This window comes from Aphelocoma coerulescens, chromosome 20 (genome assembly GCF_041296385.1).
Source record: "Aphelocoma coerulescens isolate FSJ_1873_10779 chromosome 20, UR_Acoe_1.0, whole genome shotgun sequence".
In the NCBI taxonomy this organism is placed as follows: domain Eukaryota; kingdom Metazoa; phylum Chordata; class Aves; order Passeriformes; family Corvidae; genus Aphelocoma; species Aphelocoma coerulescens.
Window position 1 is genome coordinate 9,508,289 of NC_091033.1, and position 19,732 is coordinate 9,528,020.

General features: G+C 46.1%; 1 long non-coding RNA gene across 3 annotated transcripts; it reads left to right on the top strand.

Moving 5' to 3' along the window:
- Positions 1 to 7,256: 7,256 nt before the first annotated feature.
- On the top strand, positions 7,257 to 15,993 carry LOC138120955 (uncharacterized). 3 transcript variants are annotated; one of them, XR_011156014.1, is made up of 4 exons: positions 7,257 to 7,318; positions 9,078 to 9,173; positions 11,391 to 11,479; positions 12,523 to 15,993. It is a non-coding gene; the product is annotated as an uncharacterized lncRNA (long non-coding RNA). The 3 variants fall into 3 exon arrangements; XR_011156013.1 differs by lacking the exon at positions 7,257 to 7,318 and adding an exon at positions 7,461 to 7,552; XR_011156015.1 differs by lacking the exon at positions 7,257 to 7,318 and adding an exon at positions 8,822 to 8,939.
- Positions 15,994 to 19,732: the final 3,739 nt, after the last annotated feature.

The following is a 19,732-nucleotide window of genomic DNA, read 5'->3' on the forward strand; positions in this document are numbered from 1 at the left end:
CAGCACCGGGAGGTGGCATTCCCTAGGGGATGCAGAGGTCAGGGCAGATAGACGAGGAGGAGGAGGGTTTGTGCCAGAACCACTTCACTCGGGGATGTTCAAAGCCGGTGTCTCTCTCTAAGCGGTGAAGGGCAGCTCCATTGAATGGAATTAACCTCCCACTTTAATTGAATGACCGGGAAAAACTGAACAGCTCTTGCTGTTGAGATTAATTACTCTGCTGAATCTGCAGCATCTTGTTAAAAACGGTGCTACTCCTGCTCAGCCTCTGGGCTCTCTGGGTGCAGGAGGGTGTGGACAGCAAAAATAAGGGTCAAAGCTCAGGGGGGGTCTCCAAGGAGGTTTTGCATTTGGTTCAAAAGCAAGAGAAATGGTGCGTGTCAACCTTTGCAAACGCAGGACAGGAATGGAACATCCAGTCCTCTCTCCCTCTAGGAGGAGCTGGAGCAGCAGGGCTGACCTCGGGTTTGATTCAGCCAGGGTCTGCAGCAACTGAGCAGGGACCTCACAAGGCTCTGGGGCTCCCCAGCACCCCAAAACACCACAATGGGGCCCTGCCACACCCCCCACCACCTGTTTCCACCTCTGTTGTTGCCTTAGGAAGCGGCTGGAAGCCGCGTGTTGCTGACTGGCAGCAATACACAGGTTTTCAGGGAAAGATGGGAACCTTCCCAGCCTGCTCTGGATCAACGTTTACATTTTCAGCTGGGCCAACACGAGGCTTCTGAAATTTCATAAAAATCATAGGATTGTTTGAATTGGAAGGGACCATTAAAGGTCTTTTAGTTTCAACCCCCTGGAATGAGCAGGGACACCATCAACTAGATCAGGTTCTTTAAATCCCAGTCCAAGCTTGCCTTGGCTGTTTCCAGGCTGTTTCTGTGCCTCACCAGATGCTCTGGGCAACCTGTGCCAGAATATTTTTTTAAAAAAATCTCGTTGCAGAGGTGCTGCTGGCAAGATGATTTCATGTGTGAAAAAAACCAGCCCAAACAAGAGGGAGATTCTTTGGTGTTTAATCCCATTTATCTCAAATTAATTTCCCTGACCCTGCCAGGGGAGTTTCCATGTCCAGTACAGGCAGATTTTAATTTTCCCATTACGTGGCCTGTAGGAAACACTCACTGCTGAGTGTGTCAATGGCTGCACTGTGTGCATCCCCCAGCAACCTTAACACATTCACTTAATGACATGCAGACTGGGAGTATCAGATAAAGGAATAATATTAAAATGGATCTGAATCCCTCCCTGGGTTTTAATCAAGGCTTACAAAGCCTGACTGCCTTTACATGGGCCCCAGACAGCCATCACTGACTCTGCCTGGCGTTCTGATCTGTTTGGATGCACTTGGAAAAGTCTTCTGTGCAGGAGGAGTGGTGCAGTGGTCTTTGGTTTGAGATCCTCCATCAGGCAGCTGCAGGAACAGGGGTGTGGCACAGGGAGAGCTCAGCTGGGAGATGAAAGAAATACCAGAAGGACAAGGCTTGGCCTGTATGAGCTTGGAGTTGTGTGTCATCTCTTACTGGCACCCCACACACAAATACTCTGTGTCACAAGAAGATTTGTTTTTCATTCTGGTTTCAAAAAGCCAGCAAAAAATAAACCAACCCACGTAGAGTGTGGTCTCGTGTGTGGTTTTTTTTTTTTTTTTTGCACTTCTGGACTATGTTTTTATAAAAGTAAGTTTTTATATCATTTTACTTTCTTCTTGAAATCATACCTGCATTATTTTTTTGAGAGTGCATGCCCAAGCCTGGTAGGTGTGCAAATACATCAGATTTTATGCTTTAAGCAGTCTTTTATGTCTCTGCCTCAGTCACATATTCATTACACTTCACTTTTAGCAGTATTTCTCTGTTTGCAGTACATGATTACATTATTCCAACTCATATCTCTCCATCTCCCCCACCTTTTCAGGGCTGAATGGAACTGGGGAGATCATTATTAAAACACAGAAAGCACAGAAATAAAATTAACCAGAGCACCAGTTCTCTGTGTGCTGAATACACTGAGGAAATAAAAGAGGCCTTCCACTTCTAATAAAATCTGGATGTGAATTGCCTCATAAAAGCTTGGATGAATTATATTCAGAGGCCAAAGAGAGAGAAGAGAGAGATCTTGGAGCCCTCCAACAGCAGGATGCTCTCCCTGCCTTGGTGTGCATCCCAAGGAAAATGCCATGAAAGCTTTGGCATCAGGTGAGATGTTCTGCTCGGAGGATGAGCTTCAGGTCTTGATGAGACACTTGAGCCACAGGGCTGTAGTTTGTTAAAGTCCTTCTCAGTGAAATATTAGTCCCATTGAGGTGCTGGAGCTCTTCCTGCTGCCTCCTGAGGTCTCAATCCTCACTTTGGTTCTTGCCCAAGTTGTTGGATGGTGGAGGAAGGACCCTGCAGAGATGTGGTGGATTCTAAACCCTGTTCTTGCCCCACTCTGATCTCCCTGGGTCCCAGGAAGGTTTTAGGGTACAGGCATGGCTTCTCAGCTTCATCTCTGAGGAGGAAGATGAAGGCTGGTGAGGAACATGCCCCTGGTGTCCTCTTGTCACCAGCACGCTCCTGCTGTCCCAGGACATCACTGTTCTCAGGAGACGAAGTTTGGTGACGTGTTCACTTTTAAGGGTATGTTCGATTGGGTGGGCTCTTTTGTTTGGCACAGGGATTCAGCAGAAGCCAAGGGGACTGTGCCTGACTCAGTAATGGAGATATTAACAGCCCACAAAGCCAGGACTGCACAGCAATCATTGATTGTTTCTCTTAAATATAAGCAGAGCAGCCCAGAGTGTCAGGCATGTGAGGGGAGGGGAGAGGAGACTGCAGAACTGATGTACTCCTGCTAATGAATAATCGTTAAACTCCAAAGGAGTTTATTATTATTGCCACTAATTCTGGTTGTACTGTGCCCACAGACAAGGGAGGTGGAGAAAGATTGTGGCAGCCTGTTAACCCCCTGCTTTCGTGGTGCCATGCTCCCCTTCCTGCTCCCCCCTTAGCCATGGCCACTCCCTCAGGCTCTCCCTGTTGGCTCCTGTACCCCAACCCCACCCAGGGACCGCCCCTGGGTCCCTGACAAAACCCCCCTGTGCCCGGACCACGAGGCCTCTCTGCCTCTGAGGGTGGCTGGCTCGAAATGTGGTTGAAGTCATCTCTTACCCTGATGGGAGACCCTTCTCTCCTCCTCTGCCATCGCTGGGTGTAGCACTGAGAGCTGACCAGAGCAGATCGGGGGCTGTTGGAAATGGACTGTGGGGTGCACGGGTCACACTGCCCTGGGTAACCCCGCAGAGCTCGCAGGGAGCTACAGCCTGCTAAGCAAAATCTAGCGGCTACAACAAAAGATGAGTTCGTGACCTACATATTACAGGCTAGATTTTATCCTGGTAATATGAGAAAATGGATCATTTCTTAAGTGAGAGGATTGATGAAATCACTGACTTCAGAAGAGCAACATCATTGCTTTTATGTGCTCAACAAGCTCACTGGGATGGTGCTGGAGAAGGTTCAAATCCCTCTTTTGGATATCCTAAGGTCAGGAGTTAGTCTGCCCTCTTTCCCAGAGGCAGGAGGGAAGCAGGAAACACCATCCAGCATTCACACCTTCACTTATGTTAGGTTTTCTCCTCCATGCTAACCTGAGTCTGCCTGAGGTTTTACTTACCCTGAATTCAGAATAAATTGCCAAAAGTCAAGGAAAGCCATAGGAAGATCTCTCCAACCACAGCAGGGATGGACCCAAGTCAGAGGTTTAATGTTGTTCCTTAAAGTGGTTTGGATCAAGAGTAGAATACTGTCATGATGTGGGAACCCCGCTCTTCTTCACACACCCCAAATGACTCGAGCACGTTCCTTTGTACCTCTGAGCCAGAGGACTCCTTCCTCTCCTGGAAACTAAAAAGTGAAAGTAGCTACGGACCACCCACAAAAAAAAAGTCTGTTGTAATTTGTGCAGACCAAAAGGGACGTGCCAACTGCTCTCTGCCTTTTGGGTCTTTGTGCAGTGTTTTTCCCAACTCTCTTTACAGCTGAACCGGGAAGAAGTTGGGTTGTTTTCTGCAGAATTGCTGCCCTTCCCATGTGGAGATGTTTCTGTATTTCTTGGCTCAGAATGGAAGGAGCAAATATAAATGTATTCATGGTCCTTCCATGAGCTCTTTAGGGTGAAAAACAGAATCAGTCACTTTAATGGGTTGTCTTGGCAGAGGAGTTTTACACCCTACTGTAGTCTTATCATTAATTTAGTTAATTCCTTTTTATATAATACCCAGAGCTGGTTTAGCCAATGCTCTGAGGAGTGGGCTAGGAATGTTTATTTGTGGGAGGGAAAGTAATTCCTGAGAAAGCCAGGAGCAGACCTACTTTCTGGTGAATAATTTGAAAGTTGGAACTGTCATCCCCATATTTTTTCCTATAATTGCTGCAGACTCTGACCCACTTTCTTGTGCTTGCACAGCTTGGAGGGCTGCATTTACCAGGTCACTCGAGAGCCACCAAAGCAAACCAGGGAAATGTGGGCATTTGCAAAGAACTGAGAGAGGGTAGGGACCTATCAGCACTGTTCTTCAGGAAAAATAACCCACTAACCCTGCCTGCCCTGGCAAAACTGTGTCATAAATCTGGAGTAATCTTTGATGACAAATGGCCTCGAAAGTGGGAAAGGAGAAAGCTCACGTTCTCTTGTGGGAGGAAAGATGAGTTAATTCTTGATTAGGAGAGACAGCAAGTGAAGACACTTCCAGCTGCATGGACATTGTCTTGACATTGCCTGTTAAATGCCTAATGATGACAGTTAGTATGAATTAGCTACAGAATATGTTTTATTGTGTTTTGTGGTCCCCAGGGCAGACACGCCAGAGACATTTAAAGAGACTAAAAACAGAGAAGGGGAGGCCTCCATAAAGGCTCATTTTGAATGTGTAATGTCTGGTTATTAATGGTGTTGAACAGTCAAAAAGCCACACGTGGCTCCCATATAGTACATGTTAAGCTTCAGCAGGTTCTGTCTTTATAAATAAAAGCATGGAAAAGTGGATGGATCCCAAAATGACAGGCAGAAACGTACGTGAACACGGGAATTGGTTTTTTTTCACTTTCCAGGCTGAAAACAGATAACATTTTTGGTAATCTGCTGAACTGGCACCTATTCCCATCCCTTCCCCAGGATGCCAATGCAGGGTCCAATTTTCATTGCTGAAGTCAGTGTGAGTTTTCCTCAATACCTTTGGCCATCAGAAATTCAGATACAAGAAAAAAAAAAAGTCATCAGAACTCAGCAGGATCCAATCTTCCATCCCTGGATTTCAATTTGACAACAACAACAATCCATAGAAAAAATGCAAATCTGTTTTTTGCTGCAGACAGGAAGGAGAGAGGGTGCTGAGAGCTTTCGCAGTGTTTGATCACTTTAAAGCCTTTCCTGCAGAAGCTGAAATGGTGAAATTCTGCTTGAAATGGGCTGGGTGCTTTTACAGGTAGAGAGATGAGATGAGTAAATCTTCTTCATCTTGGAGCAGCCTTTATGTTTGTCCACTTAAATACAAAGAAAAGATTTTTCTTTGTGGCTTATCTGTGGATTCACCCTGAGTGCTTCTGGTTCAGCCATCCAGTTCAGGGAAAGGAGAACCAAACAGGTTTCAGCTCTTTCCCCCCATCCAGCCTTTCCTGTCCTGTGATGTTAATGCTTCATGAGGTTTTTTCACAGGCTATTGCTGCTCAAAATCTCTTTGGTGCATTGGGGTTCTTATTTTGTGGGTATATCAAGAGCTTTCTGCAAAGCAGAGGAATGAAGACAAATGAAGTGTTGTGACTACAAATCCCATAATGATCTGACCTTTAATTGCCTCAGGATCAACTTTTGAAGAGTGGTCCCTCCCCAGGCACACTGGGGATGCACAGCACTACTTTGTGCCTCTCCTCCATAACTCACACTTCCAAAAGGCAACACTTTCCATCCAAACTGAGGAGCTGTTGGGAACTGGACGAAGCTTTTTCTTTTCCTGTTTGAATCTATAAAAGGTAAGAATGATGAGCTTATTACCTGGCATGAAATTAGTTGTGAAGTGAGGCTGGGACAGCTCTGTGGCTTCATCCCTGTAACCTCCTCATTGCCACTGTGAGTGTGTTGGGCTCTGAGTAGGGGAGGGATCACTGGGATTTGAGTAAACAATATTTCTTTGGGATCGGTGGTATCTGAGTCATTAAGGCAGTCAGGACAAATGGGAAGGACTCTCCTATGTACCAAGTATTTATCTGAGTCTGTTGACAGAGCAAGCCTCTCTCCCCAAGGCTCTAGTAAAGTCTTGCAAGCAGCAGTATGAACCCCATCACATGTGGCAGGGAGCTGCTGGATGGAGCCTGGGCAGGAGGAGATAATTTCTGAAAGGAAGGGAAGGGACATAATTTCTGAAACCCTCTTGCCTCTCAGTACAAAACCAGCAAGTCCTCCATGCACCCCCTCATTGATTTTTAAGGTCCCTTCCAACATTCCATGATTGGACCTGCAGCACCAGTTTGTCCATATATAACTATGGATACCTTCCCAGAACCTTTGTCTTCTTTCACTTCAAGCCCTCAGTTTTTCTAGTCCCATGAGGGGCTTGAAATAGGAGTGGCTGCAAAAGTGCTGCTCCACAGCCAGCTTCAAACCCATGGGGGCAGGTGGTGTCCTGTCAAAGCAGAGAGAAACCTGACAGTGGCACAGAGTGCTGCGTTTTTTCCTTCTCATTTTGGCACTGAGAAAATGCTTTTGGCCTCTTCTCTGCCAAGAGGAGCTGGATGCAGGTGTTCCACAGCGCTGTGAACACGACACAAGAGCCATCGAATCCGTGGGCGAGGTGTAATAACTTCACTGTCCATGTCCCTTTGGAAAGGTGCTTTAAGGCAGCTGTATCCCCAGCTCGCAGAGGCACTGGCAAGGGATTTCTGGACTCACACTGTACCATTTCTGAAGAGGTAACAGCCCTGGATATTAAAGAGCCTCTAAGGGAACGGGAGCAGCTGCGCCATGTTTTTGTAGACCGAAGGTGCAGCTCTGGCAGCACTAAATCTGGAACATCAACAAGCAGATTAAATAAGATGGTTTAGCTCTTAGAGCCAGCCTCAGGCTTGCCACTGAAATTGGTGATGAGAGGCTGTAATTGAAAGGAAGTCTGACATTTCTACATCTCAGAAGGTTTGGAAGCAGTGGGTGATGGTGTGCAGGTGTGGGTGGTGGGTGCATCTCCACCCCACAATCAACCACTTCACCTCTCTTGTAAGCATCCACAGATCATCTTGGTCAGCATTACCTTAGGAATTAGCACTTGCTGGCATCAAAACCTAGAGTAAGATTATTAATTACTTATTATATCTACTTTCCTTTCCTTTGCCCTTTTGTCTGTGTGGAGAAGGATGAGTGTGTGTCTGGTTTGGGGTTTTGATCACAATTTTTTTACTATCTCATGCAAAGCGGCCTTACAGCCTGCAGGTGACCAGATTTTTCAGCCTACACGTGGAGAAGTGGGGCTCTGAAGTGTCTTTCCCCCATCATCACCTACCAGATTTGAAGCCTGGCCTGGGTAAGCGCCACCTCAGGTTCAGTTCAGCTTCTGAATATTAAAATATTATACCCAGGTTTAGGGGTTTCTTCAGGAAAAGGGCAGCACAACAGCAGTGCTCTCCCTTTCCATCTACCCAGCACAGAATGGATTTTGCTCAAGGTGTCAACTTCTATTTCTCAGAAACAATTTTACTTCTTTCCTCGCTGGACATAAATGCATCTGTTCTCTTTTGTTATTCAGAAATGAGGAAACAAACCCCTCACTTATTCTCCCTGCTCAACTTTGATAAAACTATAGCTCAGAAAACTCTACATATTAATAGTGTGAATCACTTAAGTGAGGTACATTATGTTTTCAATTTCCATGATGCTTTTAGTGTAGGCAACTTATCAGGGGCTGCCTTTTAATCTGTTGTAGCAATCTTGAACATTAAACCCAGGTTATTTCATAAAGGGATGTATTCCTTTCACTGGGGAGGTTAATATCACCCGTGATTATATTTGACATTTGGGCCTGGCATATTATTTTTTATACCATGTCTGAGCCTAACTACCCACTCCTCTCATGAGCAGGGTTTGAAGTGGGTACATTTCAAATCTCTGCACACATCCATGAGTGCCATCCTAACAGCCTCATCACTGGAAATAAGAAAAGACAATTTAATGAACAAAACGGGGAGGGTGAGATCAGTAAATGAAATTTTCTCTGGTGGGTAAGCAAGCAAAGAGTAAACGTGGTTGTTGTGCATTCCTGCTGAGGAAATTATGGAAGGGGAGAGGGTGCCGTGCTCCTTGGAGGAACATCTCCAGAGCATCCTCCCTGGAAATATCCCTGAACAAACACTGCTGAGGTGCAGCTCATGTGCAGCCAGGCCTCCCAGCTTCTTGCAGAGATTCCTTTCATAATACAACCCACAGCATGGCTTAGGGGTCTCCTCTCACCAAGAAACAGGGGTGCATTTGGAGAGACAGGTCCAGAGGCTGATGTCTCAGGCTGAGAACGCTTCATGTCCTGTAAAGCCAACGAGTGCTGGCTGCTGTCAGTGCAGGGCTGTGACTGTGAGCCTAAAGGGACCCTTCAGAGCTGAAGGTGGTAAAACTAATCTTGAATTTCAGTGCTGGCCTGGTGAAGATGGCAATTCTCTGTTAAGGGAAGTGCCTTTTGTTTAGCAGCCAAGGGAGCCCATGGTTCATCCTTGTCTCAATGTGAATTGATTGCCAACTTCAGCTGTTCACTCTCTGTTTGAGCCCCACTGGCTCCCATTTGTCTTTGGTAGGAACAGGAGATTGAAAGTGAAGCTCTGGATGCTGCTCTTGGATACAAATAACTTGGGGAACTTACTGCCACCAGCAGTACCTAGAGCTGAGCAAGTTCTTAAGGAAACCAGAGCCTTTCTACTTAAAATGTGAGTTCCTGGGTGCTGTTTCTCTCATTAGCCAGCTGTTTGCAGTGTGTTGGAGCCAGCAAGGCCTTGATGTGGCCTTTGAGTTTTTGGTTTTGTTAAGTCACTGTCCTATTTTAGGCTTTGTTTGTTCAACCTTAGAGCCTTGGTTATGTCCAAATGAGCCGCGGCAACAGAGCAGTGGACTGAAAGGGAAGAAAGGGACCTGAGAAGATGACAGTCCAGGAGAGAGAAAGAGTAAGTGGAATTAAATTACCACCAATTTCTGAGGCACAAAAATACATTAGAGGATTTAATGGAGGATTCAAACAACTGGGCTTGAAAAAACTCCCTTCCCAAAATTCCGTGTCATCAAACGTCATTTCCACAGTCCCATCCTTTGATTTATTTTCAAAGGTAGCTGATAATGCTCCCATAAATTCTTCTGCCTTTTTCTTTTATCTGATCCTGACACGGAGACTGCAGTGGAGGGAAGACCCCAAACAGTGAGAGCAGCAGCTGTACCCTTTGTTTCCTGTGGTGCAGGGAATTTGAGACAAAAGGGACTCTATAGGACTACAAGAGGAAACCTAAGCTGCCAGCAGAAGAAAGAATAACCAGATTCCAGGCTCTCTGAGCACTGCTTGGGTGAAGACACCAATCTATGGGATCAGAGCCCGCTTCCCGTTGGTTCCTAACACAGCCCAGTGCTCCCTGGGGACTGCTGGGTATCACAGGGTCTCCTGAAGTGGAAGCTCCACTTGACAAATCTAAGTACAGCTTGGCAAAATGTCACTGCAATGAAGCCATTTGGAATAATCACAAATCTCCCTGAACTGAACAGGGCTGGGATTTCATTCTGAAATCCCCCAGTTGCTCTCACGTGTTAAGACAGTCCCAATCATGGAAAATGGGTGGGTGAGAGGGCATCAGGATGTCACAGGAATCTGCTCCTCCATGCACCTGTGTCTGATCTATCATTTCCCTTCCTGTTCCCACAAATCTCATAGAATTGGAGGCTCGACTGTTCCCTACACAATTGGCTCCAGTGTCCTTATCCCAGGGGAAGCCCTTCCCAATACCTGACTCCCCCCCTACTGTGGGTTAGGGAAGTTCCAGACGTGAGTTCAGGGTACAGATGACCTTGCCTGTCTTTTGAGAAGTGATCAAATGGAATATTTTTGTTTTATAAGACACACCTTTGGGCAAGCTGATGGCTTTTTATGCATCAGCCCCAAATTTTTAAATCCACCTGTTTTCACCTGTGGCACAGCACTGCTTAAACAGAGCTGCTCATGGCAAAGCCCAGAACTGGTCAGGGGAAAGTTCCTTGGGAAATGCACCTCTGGACCCCCTGTCCCCTCCCCCTTGTTCCCAAACTCACGTGCTCTGCATTCAGACCCAGTTCCAATCAGAACTCCTGTACTTATATCCTGGGTATTTTATGACTGCAATTTTGTTTAACATTTCCCCTGAAGATCTCCGTAGTGTTTTGCAGAGCTCCAAGTACAAGAGCTCCTTGAACCTTTCACCTAAGTATTCCTGCTTCTGTCAGGAAAGAATATTAGAAGAGTGTGGTCCTGCCTTCCCCTCTCTCATTTGGAGGCTGTGATTCATGTTTTACAGCATCCTGCTCCCATTACCCAGCTCTGCTTTCTGGGGGTTTGTTCTGCAGCATCTCACACAGCAGCAGGGCTAATGAGTTTTTATCTCCCATGGGTTTGTATCCTTTATCTCATATCTGTTCTCTTTTATTTCAGTAACCCTGATCCTGTATCCTGTCCCTTGGCCATCCTGTCCAGATGCGACAGGGCAGAGGGAGGGATGTTTTCCAGCTGCATGGATGCAGACGGGTCCACCAGCATGGGCTGACTGGTCAGCAGCACATTGCCAGCAGAAAATGCAATTTTTGGCTGTTTCATTTACTTTACTCAGGCCATACTTTTCACAGAAGTTCAATTTCAGACCCTTTCTCCCACCCACCCTTCCTCTCATAAGTGCTTTTAAACACTGGTAATGAACTGAAGATGAGAAGCAGCCAGCTCAACCAGCACAGTTGCAGAATCCTCTTCTCCTTTAGAAACCAGGATAAAAATCCAGCTGCAAGGACTTTGTAAATGCAGGGAGAGGGTTCTACAAACAATTCCTACCAGGGAATGCTTGTGAATGCTATTTGATAAGAGCTTGTCAGCATAGTGGGGTGGAACAGCTGAACTTGTTAATGGAAATGCCTTTTCTATCACCATTCAACTATTTTGCAAGGCAGGATTGTTTCGAACAAAATTGTTTTTGTAAAAAAGAAAAGATTTCTCTACTATCACATCTAATTGTGGTGTTAGGGAGCAAAATGTCATTTTGAATGGACTTTTTGGAAGGGAACTGGTTATTTATAGCCATACTTTGTAAAAATTGGCCAGAGCAATTGTTTGAGTTGAAGAGAAGCTCATTAATTTTTTCTCTCCCTTTTTCTGCCAGGGCAAACAGCTGCTCTTGGGCTGTGCCCAGCGTGGAGCTTTCTGCAGACCAGCAGTGCCACTGCACCAGTGTCAGGCTACAACAAAAAGGTGACAAAAACATCATCTGGGAGATCATTATTTCATTTAAAACTTTTTTGGTTAGAGGAGGAGACTTTCGAGGTGGGGGTGAATTAGGAACATCCAGTGCCAGTGACTTCCCTGGGTTTGAGTGCTCGAGCTCAGGGCTGGGGTTTCCAGCTAAGGTGTCCATCACAGGAGTGCTCCTGGTGGCACTGGAAAGCCCTGCCATGGTCCATCCCTCCTGCTGTAAGGATGAGCTCTGTTCCCCCTGGATTGCTGGCAGAACTCCTCTTTCTCCTCAGGCATCCTGCCCCTCTCCAGCTGCTGCTCTCAAAGCAGGTCTCTGGTGAGCTTTGCCTTGCCTGAGCTCCTGAGAGGCTGAGCTCTTCGTGTCCGAGCTTTCCAAGGAGATAAATGCTGGCACAGGCCCTGCATTGCTAATTAGCACACAGCAAACGAGCTGGCATCCCCTGCAACAGGCACTGGTGATGCACTAACGCTGGCTGGTTTTACATGGTGATAACTGGGATCAGAGCAGGGATAACTGGGATCAATTTTACTGCATGTCTCTCCTTGTGAAACCTGCCTGGCATGGAGGGGGCATAGTGATGAAGCAGGACATCACCACCTCACCTTTGCTTCTGGATGGTGCATCCCAAGCTCATTCCCAGGCCAAGACACTGTAGAATACTTCCCAATGGATGTGTAATGGGAACAGACACTTCCAGGCTGTGAGTGGCCTCAGCTCATCCCAACCTGCCCCCAAAACCATCCCAGAGTCCTGAGAGCTTTCACCCCCACCAGATTTGTTCTGCAGCTCAGCTGCTGGGGCTAGAAAGTGTTTGGCATCATGTCCTCAACTCACCTTGCAGCACAAGGGAAACCAAAAAGTCTGGTTAAAATATGAGAGAGGAGGATGGTCCTGACAGTTCAATTAATGTGGGGATTGGGACATAAAAATCCAGCAGGAAATGTTATGTACATTTGTAAAATGGTACTTGCTAGGTAGGAAAAAAATGTAATGATGGTGCTTTATTTGAGAATTAATACAAGCCCATTTCACTGCCCAGGGAGAGCCAAGGGGAGTGTGTGGCTCCGTGCTTAGATCTTCACACCAGCTTCTACTTTCAACTGTTCAAACCCAGCACCACTTTAAACTTTTTGTACAAATAAGAGTGAAAACAACACTAAGCCCTTCATCTTGAAGTACAGAAACATCATTCTTCTTTGTAAGTCATCATGAATTACAGCTGCAAAAGCAAACACTGCTCTACCTGTGTGCCCAGTAAATCAAACTAAGCTCCTATAAAATACAATACTCTCCTCATGGACACAAAGTCCTTGCTGAAAAGCCCAAGGATAACATGAGCTGACTAAAGAAGTGAAGGACTTTAATCTTGGTTTTGAAATCCCCTGAATTGCAGCCCTGCCACTGCTCAGAGCCACCTGCTCCCTCTTCCCACTAATGAAGCCCAGGCAATTTAGCTCCAGCCTCCAATTTTGCTCTTCATTATTTGCTGGCTACTCAGAGCTGCTCCACTTGGGAAAATTGCTGTTTCCATGTGCCAGCCTGGCCCTGATGTGCTTTTCTCCAACTGCTTGGCTGTTGCATGTGCATGGCTGCATCCAGGTGCAAACAGCTGGGAAACCTGTGCTGCAAAAATGCAAGTGCTTCCCTTTGGGTTATTGCCTCCCTCCTGGCAGTTTGGGTGTTCTTTGGGAAAAGCTCTCTCTCGGGGCTGTGCTGAGGAAGGTGGGCTTAGTGCCCCTGTGGGTGCAGTGGGATGAGGTGAGAGCTGGGGCTGGGTGTGGTGAAACAGGCAAAGCCCGGGCTCGGCTTTCCCTATGGGAGGAAAGTTGTGAGCAAACCACAGCTCAGGCTTTGTCTTCTAGAATCTGGCAGTGCTGACAAACCTGCCGAGGTCTGGGAAGCCAGTGGGCAGATGGTGATTCCCAAGGGAGTCTCATTGTCCTGGTTCAGGAAACTTAATTACCAGCGGTGCCAGCTTTGGTTTATATAAAGAAACATTTTCTGTATCAGACAAATCCAGGCAGGAGATCCCATGGAGGCATCACACCCAATGAGAAGGGCAGATGGCATTTTATAACTCTTGCAGTGTCCTCAATCCCACCAAGCTCTAGGAAGGAATAGGAGCAGACAAAACTTTCTCTGTGTTCAGCAAGGAGATGTTTTTAGAGCAAGCTGGAAATGGGACCTCCTGGCACGTCAATATTTGACTGGGGGTGATGTGGGGGTGGCAGCGATTGTGTTGTGGCTTTGATATATTGTCACTTCAAAGCACCAAACTCCCCAAATAGTTCAGGATCTGCACAGATGTTGGCAGGTGATGATAAATCCATGCAGACATGGGAAAACCCAGTCTTTGGGGAGAGCTTCAAAGCCGAAGCTGAGAATATTGCAAATGTTATGAAATATTTCAAAGTCTGTCAAGTGGGAGCTGTGCTTTTAGATTAGGTAAGAAATGTGTGGGCTAATTTTTTGAGACTCTCCAGCATTTACTGTGGATTATGGATTCTCTTTTAATCTTTAAATGGCTGCACTTTTCTTTTAGTTTTCAAAAAAGGAAAAAAGCCTCAAAGAAACCTGACAAAAGCGTTTCTCCATACACTCAGTCTGAAGACAATTCCCAGATGACTGCAGTTAGTGAATTATACAGAGCCTTTTGATAAGAAAAATGGGCAAATAGGCCAAATGGGTTCCCAGCTTGGAACCTGCACCACTCCTGGCACAGGGAAGGAAACGGCGTCAGGAGACAGCTGCAGGGGGACCACAGCCTGCTCACTGCTCCTCCTCCCATCACCTCCTGTTTTGCTTCTCTTGCTTATCCATCTTCATCTTTCCAGCTCAGTGTTTTCCCAGCAACACAAACCTGAGAGAGGAGACTGGACCTTCTTGGCTGCTGCATTTCAGCAGAGCATCTCCCTTCCTTACACAATCCTAGAAGCGTTTGCGTTGGAAGGGACATAAAGATCATTTAGTTCCAGCTTCGTCTGCGGCTTGCCCACCTTCCAGCCGTGTCCACCTTCACCGGCAGAAATCCCAAGTGCCGCGTTTCTTGCCGTGAATCACACCTGTTAACGCTGCTTTTTTAAACTGCCTCTGCCCTCCAGTCAGATGCAGCACCCGCCTAATTTTAGTCCCATGAGTCAGCGCCGATTTTTGACAGGGAAGTATTTATTGCCAGCTAGCCGGTCTGGGAGCTCTCTCCACACACCCCAAGCGCGTCTGCTCCAGCCCCATTAGTGGTGTCAGTGTAAACAGAGGAGCAGCTTCGGGCTTGCAGGGACGGACTTCTAGCAGCGTGCGTCACCGCAGCCAACAGCTCTGCTCATTAAAACAAAGTGAAGGACCGGCTGCTAATGGAGTGCCAAGTGGCTTTTTTTCCTCCTCCTTTTCCTTTCTCTATACAGAGAAAAAAAAAAAATAGAGTGAGCTTCTTGAATCTCCTCATTGTAAGCCAGTGCGTTACTCTATCAAAACCCTGTCAAAACCAAGAGGAAGGAATTATAATTTTGATGTTCAATTGCATGATTTCTTTGTCCCTTTGAGTCAAAGCATTGTTTTAAATTATTTCAGCCATCAAAGCTTGTGTAGCAGAGATTAAAATTCAAAATGAGTTTAAGAAAAGATAAAGAACCATTTGGCTTGTTTTAATTCCTGTTGTCTTTGTGGGAGTTAGTGTGAATAAAATAGAAAAATACATTTGGGTATGAGTGGTGCTGGGGAGCAGAAAACTCTAATTTGAGCCTAAAAATCAACGTGTACTTATGTAGGCACGGTAATTTTTTTTTCAGGAATTCTTTATTTCAGATATATAGGGAATCCAAGACATTACAGAAATGACAAAAAAGAGAAATATCTTGCTTTACAGCAGCTCTAGACCTGTGGAGGCAGATATTGCTTTTCTTGAAGGCAATTTGCAGTGTGGGAACTTTGGTCTGTGTATTAGGTTGTAAACCTGGTATTGTTGGTACCTGCTGTACATTCAGACATCTAAAGGTGATAAGCAGGGGTCACTGAGCAGGAGCGAATAAAAAAGCTGGTTTGGGATTTCATTTTGCAATAATTGTCAAATTTCTTTTTGGTTAGAATAAAGCATTTCTCACAGCAGTGAGTCTTGCTCTTTTCCCACGTTTCCAAAATGAGTTCATGAGCCTCCAGTAAGGGAAACAGTGTGGATCTCTAAAATATAATGTCTGCTGCTGAGCCTCCATGGCAGAGCTCACTCCCAGGCTGCGAGGTGCACAGACATTCCAGAACCGCATTCCCCCCATGGCTGGTGCCAAGCAGAGAGATAATGAGGCTCAGCCTTGCTGCTTGCCCTGCCTGCTGCCTGGAGAGGTGCAGCGAGGTCCTGGGAGAGAGCACCTTAAATCCAATTCACAGCCACCAGGTTTGGGGGTTCTGTCACACGCTGGGTGATGCTGGTGTGTGTGAAATGACATTTCCCTGATACTGAGGGGAACCCAGAGTGAGAGTGGCTGCAGTGTCAGCTCTGCAGCATCACAAGGTTTCCAGTGGAAGCCACTCCAGGAGGTTTTCCAACAATCTCATCTTGGCCAAAACCAGGGCTACTGCTCATATCTCTGTTGAAATTTCCCACTGAGGACACATTTCAGCAATGGGAGGTGGTTTTGCTCCCCAGATCGCCTTGGGTAGGATCCTTGGATTAGATACAGAAAACCAGTCCTGGTCCTCTCTGCACTTGTGCAGCAAAGGTGTAACATCTGCATGTGTCCAGATGTCAAAAGACAGGAGGTATGGCAATGCAGTGTAAATGAAGTAGGTGGATCCAGAGGTGTTTATGTGAGTGTGTTAATGGGGATATGCAGAATGCAAATCTTCAGGGATAACGTGAATATATCGTGTGTTTATTCTACAGAGAAAACCCCAGCAAGGGTTTCCCTCCATTTCAATCCAAAAGCCTCATAAAGGGGTAAAGGAGAGGAGATCTATTGCCAAAGTTTGCTGTGTTCAGCCACAGGACAAGCTCAGCAGGAGGAGGGGACTCAACCTCCTCTTCCTCAGCCTGCCATGAGCAGAGGAAGCTCCACTATTGGAGCTGGGGAAAGAAAGAAAGAAGCTCTGATCAGGTACAGGTAATTAATGAATTCACTCTCCTCTCCTTGCTCCTCCTCCTACCCAGCCAGCCTTGGAAAGGAGCAGAGCTGCTTCTGGGTGGAGGTGATGGTGAAACTGGTTATTTTGTCAAGATTTTGGCCAAGATTCCTTTAAATGAATATAAGTGAGGCTCTAGAGGGACAGAAGAGTGTTTTGGTTTTCTTTTTTTGTGCTTCTTATACCTTGAAGTGCTGCCTTTAAGCCGCCAGGAAGGTCTCTAAAAGCCTCTGAGGGATAATAGGGAAAGCAAAGCCTTTTCTCTGAGCAGTGGTGGGAAGTTATTGTGCAATCAGGTAAAGTTTTAAAGGGTTACTTGGTCTTAAAAGTCGGCATTCTGTGTAATTTTCTGCTGGGGAAGGAGCATTTTAGGGGCTGTAGCTACAGACTGTCACAAAGCCCTGTGTTGCTTCCTGAGCTGGGCAGCTTTAGCCCTTCTTTTCTTGTCCTGTGTCCCACAACAGGAAAAAGAAAATTAAATGGGGACTGGTCATCCTGGGGGTGAAATATGAGAGTCCCTGAGCACAGAGAGCTGAAGGAGAAGGGAAAGTTAATTAATCCATCAGGCTGAAATCCCCAGTGTCAAATATTCTTTTCCACCAGAGTGTGTTGACAGTTGGAGCCCATGAGCAGCCCGAGGATGACAACCAACAGGAAACTTGGGACCAAAATGAGGGAAGAAAAACTCAGCAGTGTTTTCTTGGTAAAACTTGTGGCAGATGCCACATGGGAGTCAAGAGAAATAAAAGAAGCAAATATGAGGTGCCAGGGGAGGGAAGGAGAAGTGAACGTTTTTCTAATCCCTGAATTTGACAGCCAGTTTATATGAAATAAACTCGGAAGGCTCCTGCCTTCCCCAAGGTATTTTCTTTCTAAATAGATCTATAGATACACTAATTAGTCAATGGAGAAGCACAGGAGTTAATCCCTAATCATGTAAATGTGTTGTTTCAATTAATTAATGCACGTGGCACTTGTGCTCTAGTGATCGGCACCGTAAGGAAAGACAGAGGAAAATAATCATATTTAGCAATCTACTCCCATTAATTCCTCCAAACACTAATGGTGTCAAAGCTTCCCATGGTCTTTCTCTATAACTCAGTGTTGCTTTGCAGTGGTGTGTTATAAATTAGCTGGAATCACAGGCTGGAAGTGATAGTTTTGGGAAAAAAGGGAAAACAAAGACTTTTTTTGGGGGGAGATTTTTTTTTTTTTTTTTGGATGGCTCCATAAAGGAGTGCAGAGAAGGGGAGAAGTGAAACACTATTCTCTGGGTGCTGATGGGGCTTTGCCAGTCTATAGGATTATAGGGGGATTGTTAGAGCAAGCAGAAAGACCTGGAAGAAGAAAACAAGTCATCAAAGAGAATATTTTCAGCCGTGAAACAACTCTTCCCTTAATTGAGCACCTTACTGACCTACCTAAGAGAGCTGCCCAAAACATTTCTACTGGTTTTTTGCCAAATGTTAGCATTTCGGCTCAGACAGCCATGATGAGGGTTAATAAAAAGAACATGTTTATATAAACCTGAGGAGACTGTAATGTCCTTTTTGTGCTGTTTCTGAGAACTGGAAGCACCACACCAGAATTAAAAGCTGCTTCGTTAAGAAAAAGGCATTAAAGGAATATATGAAACAAGGCAAGCGAGGGATGGATGAACCCTTCAGAGCAGACAGCACAGGATGGAGCTCACAGGAAAGTTCTGTCTCCTTGGCAAGATAAAAATACCCACAAATGGGAGGACAGAGGCATCTGTGAAGCCAGTAATTACCTCCTGGACCAGGCAAAGGCTGCCTTTATGAAAAGGCAGAGCGCTGTTTGGTTTGTCTGAGGCCTCTGTGGAGAGGTGTGATGTTTGCAGAGGTTGTTCTGGTTTAGTTTCTACTGACCAGCAGCAAACATGCCCTTATTGCAGCCCATCGTTTGGGATTTGGAGCCTGAAGGTGAGGGGTGATGCTCAGGATGGAGGATGAGCAGAGGTGCAGGAGTGAAGTCCTTGAGGTGCTGGTGGGACCTGCAGAGTTTGTGGTCCATGAAGCCCTTTGTGCTTGTCCTGACAGCAACAGCCTCAGCCACGAGACAGCCCCAGAGCGATGGTTCCTCTCCAGCATAAATACAGGTATTTGACATAATTGAAGAAGTAATTAGAGAAGAGACAGGAGTCTATGGAATTGCAGAGGCCAGTGTGTGCCATGGCTAGAAAAATTGGGATTTTTGTGTCTGTTCTCTCACATGCAGCTGCTGGACAGGACTGAGAGGAGCCCTGGGACACTGGCAGCCTAGGGAAGCTGCGGGTCACAGCCCTTGGGGCACATTTGATTTTGGCTGCTTTGCACCCGACTGCACAGCTCAAGGTCTGATCAATCCCACTGGAAATACCATTTTTTTGGAAAACTCCTTGGAAATGCACTGCACAGGGGTGGGGGCAAATGCACTTGGACCTCTTTGGCCCCCTGGGCTAAGTCTATCTATTATAAATTCAATTTTGTGGAACCTTTTTTCTTTCCCTTTCCTGGAGAACTCACACTGCAGCTCCCTTGAAGGCTTCCTCCTTCCGGAAATCAGGCAAAGAAAGCCCTTCACAGATCAGTCAGGGTTTCCCAGCATTTCTCAGGCTGATGAAGAGGAAGGGTTTGCAGTAACAAACTGTGAGCTCTGCCCTGGCTCTGCATCCCAGCACAAACCCCAACCCACAGTGGCTGAGCCACTGCACATCTGTGTGATGCTCGGTGCAATTAGAAGCTGTTTTTTCTCAATTTATTGGGGGGTAGGGGAATATCTATGTTTTCTGTGGCATTTTTTCCCACCTGTTGCTACAGTAACTGTTCTGTCAGGCTGCTGATTTGGGTATTTGAGTGATAGAAGGTTTAATTTTGCTTTAGCAAATTATCGCCTTTCTTTGAGTGTGATTTCCTCTGTCGCAAAATTCCTCCTGAAGCTTCCCATCACTTCAGAGAACACCCTTTTTAAAGACCACAGCTCTCTGCTTTCCTCTCAGAGCATGAAACCTTCCATTTATCCATTTTCTGGACTGGCTGTGATTCACTTCTTTCCTCTGCAGACCAATCTCCAAGTTTGTGCCCTGCTGGTTATTTAAAACCAGAGACAGCTCCAAACTGAGTCCTTACTGACAAGAGAGA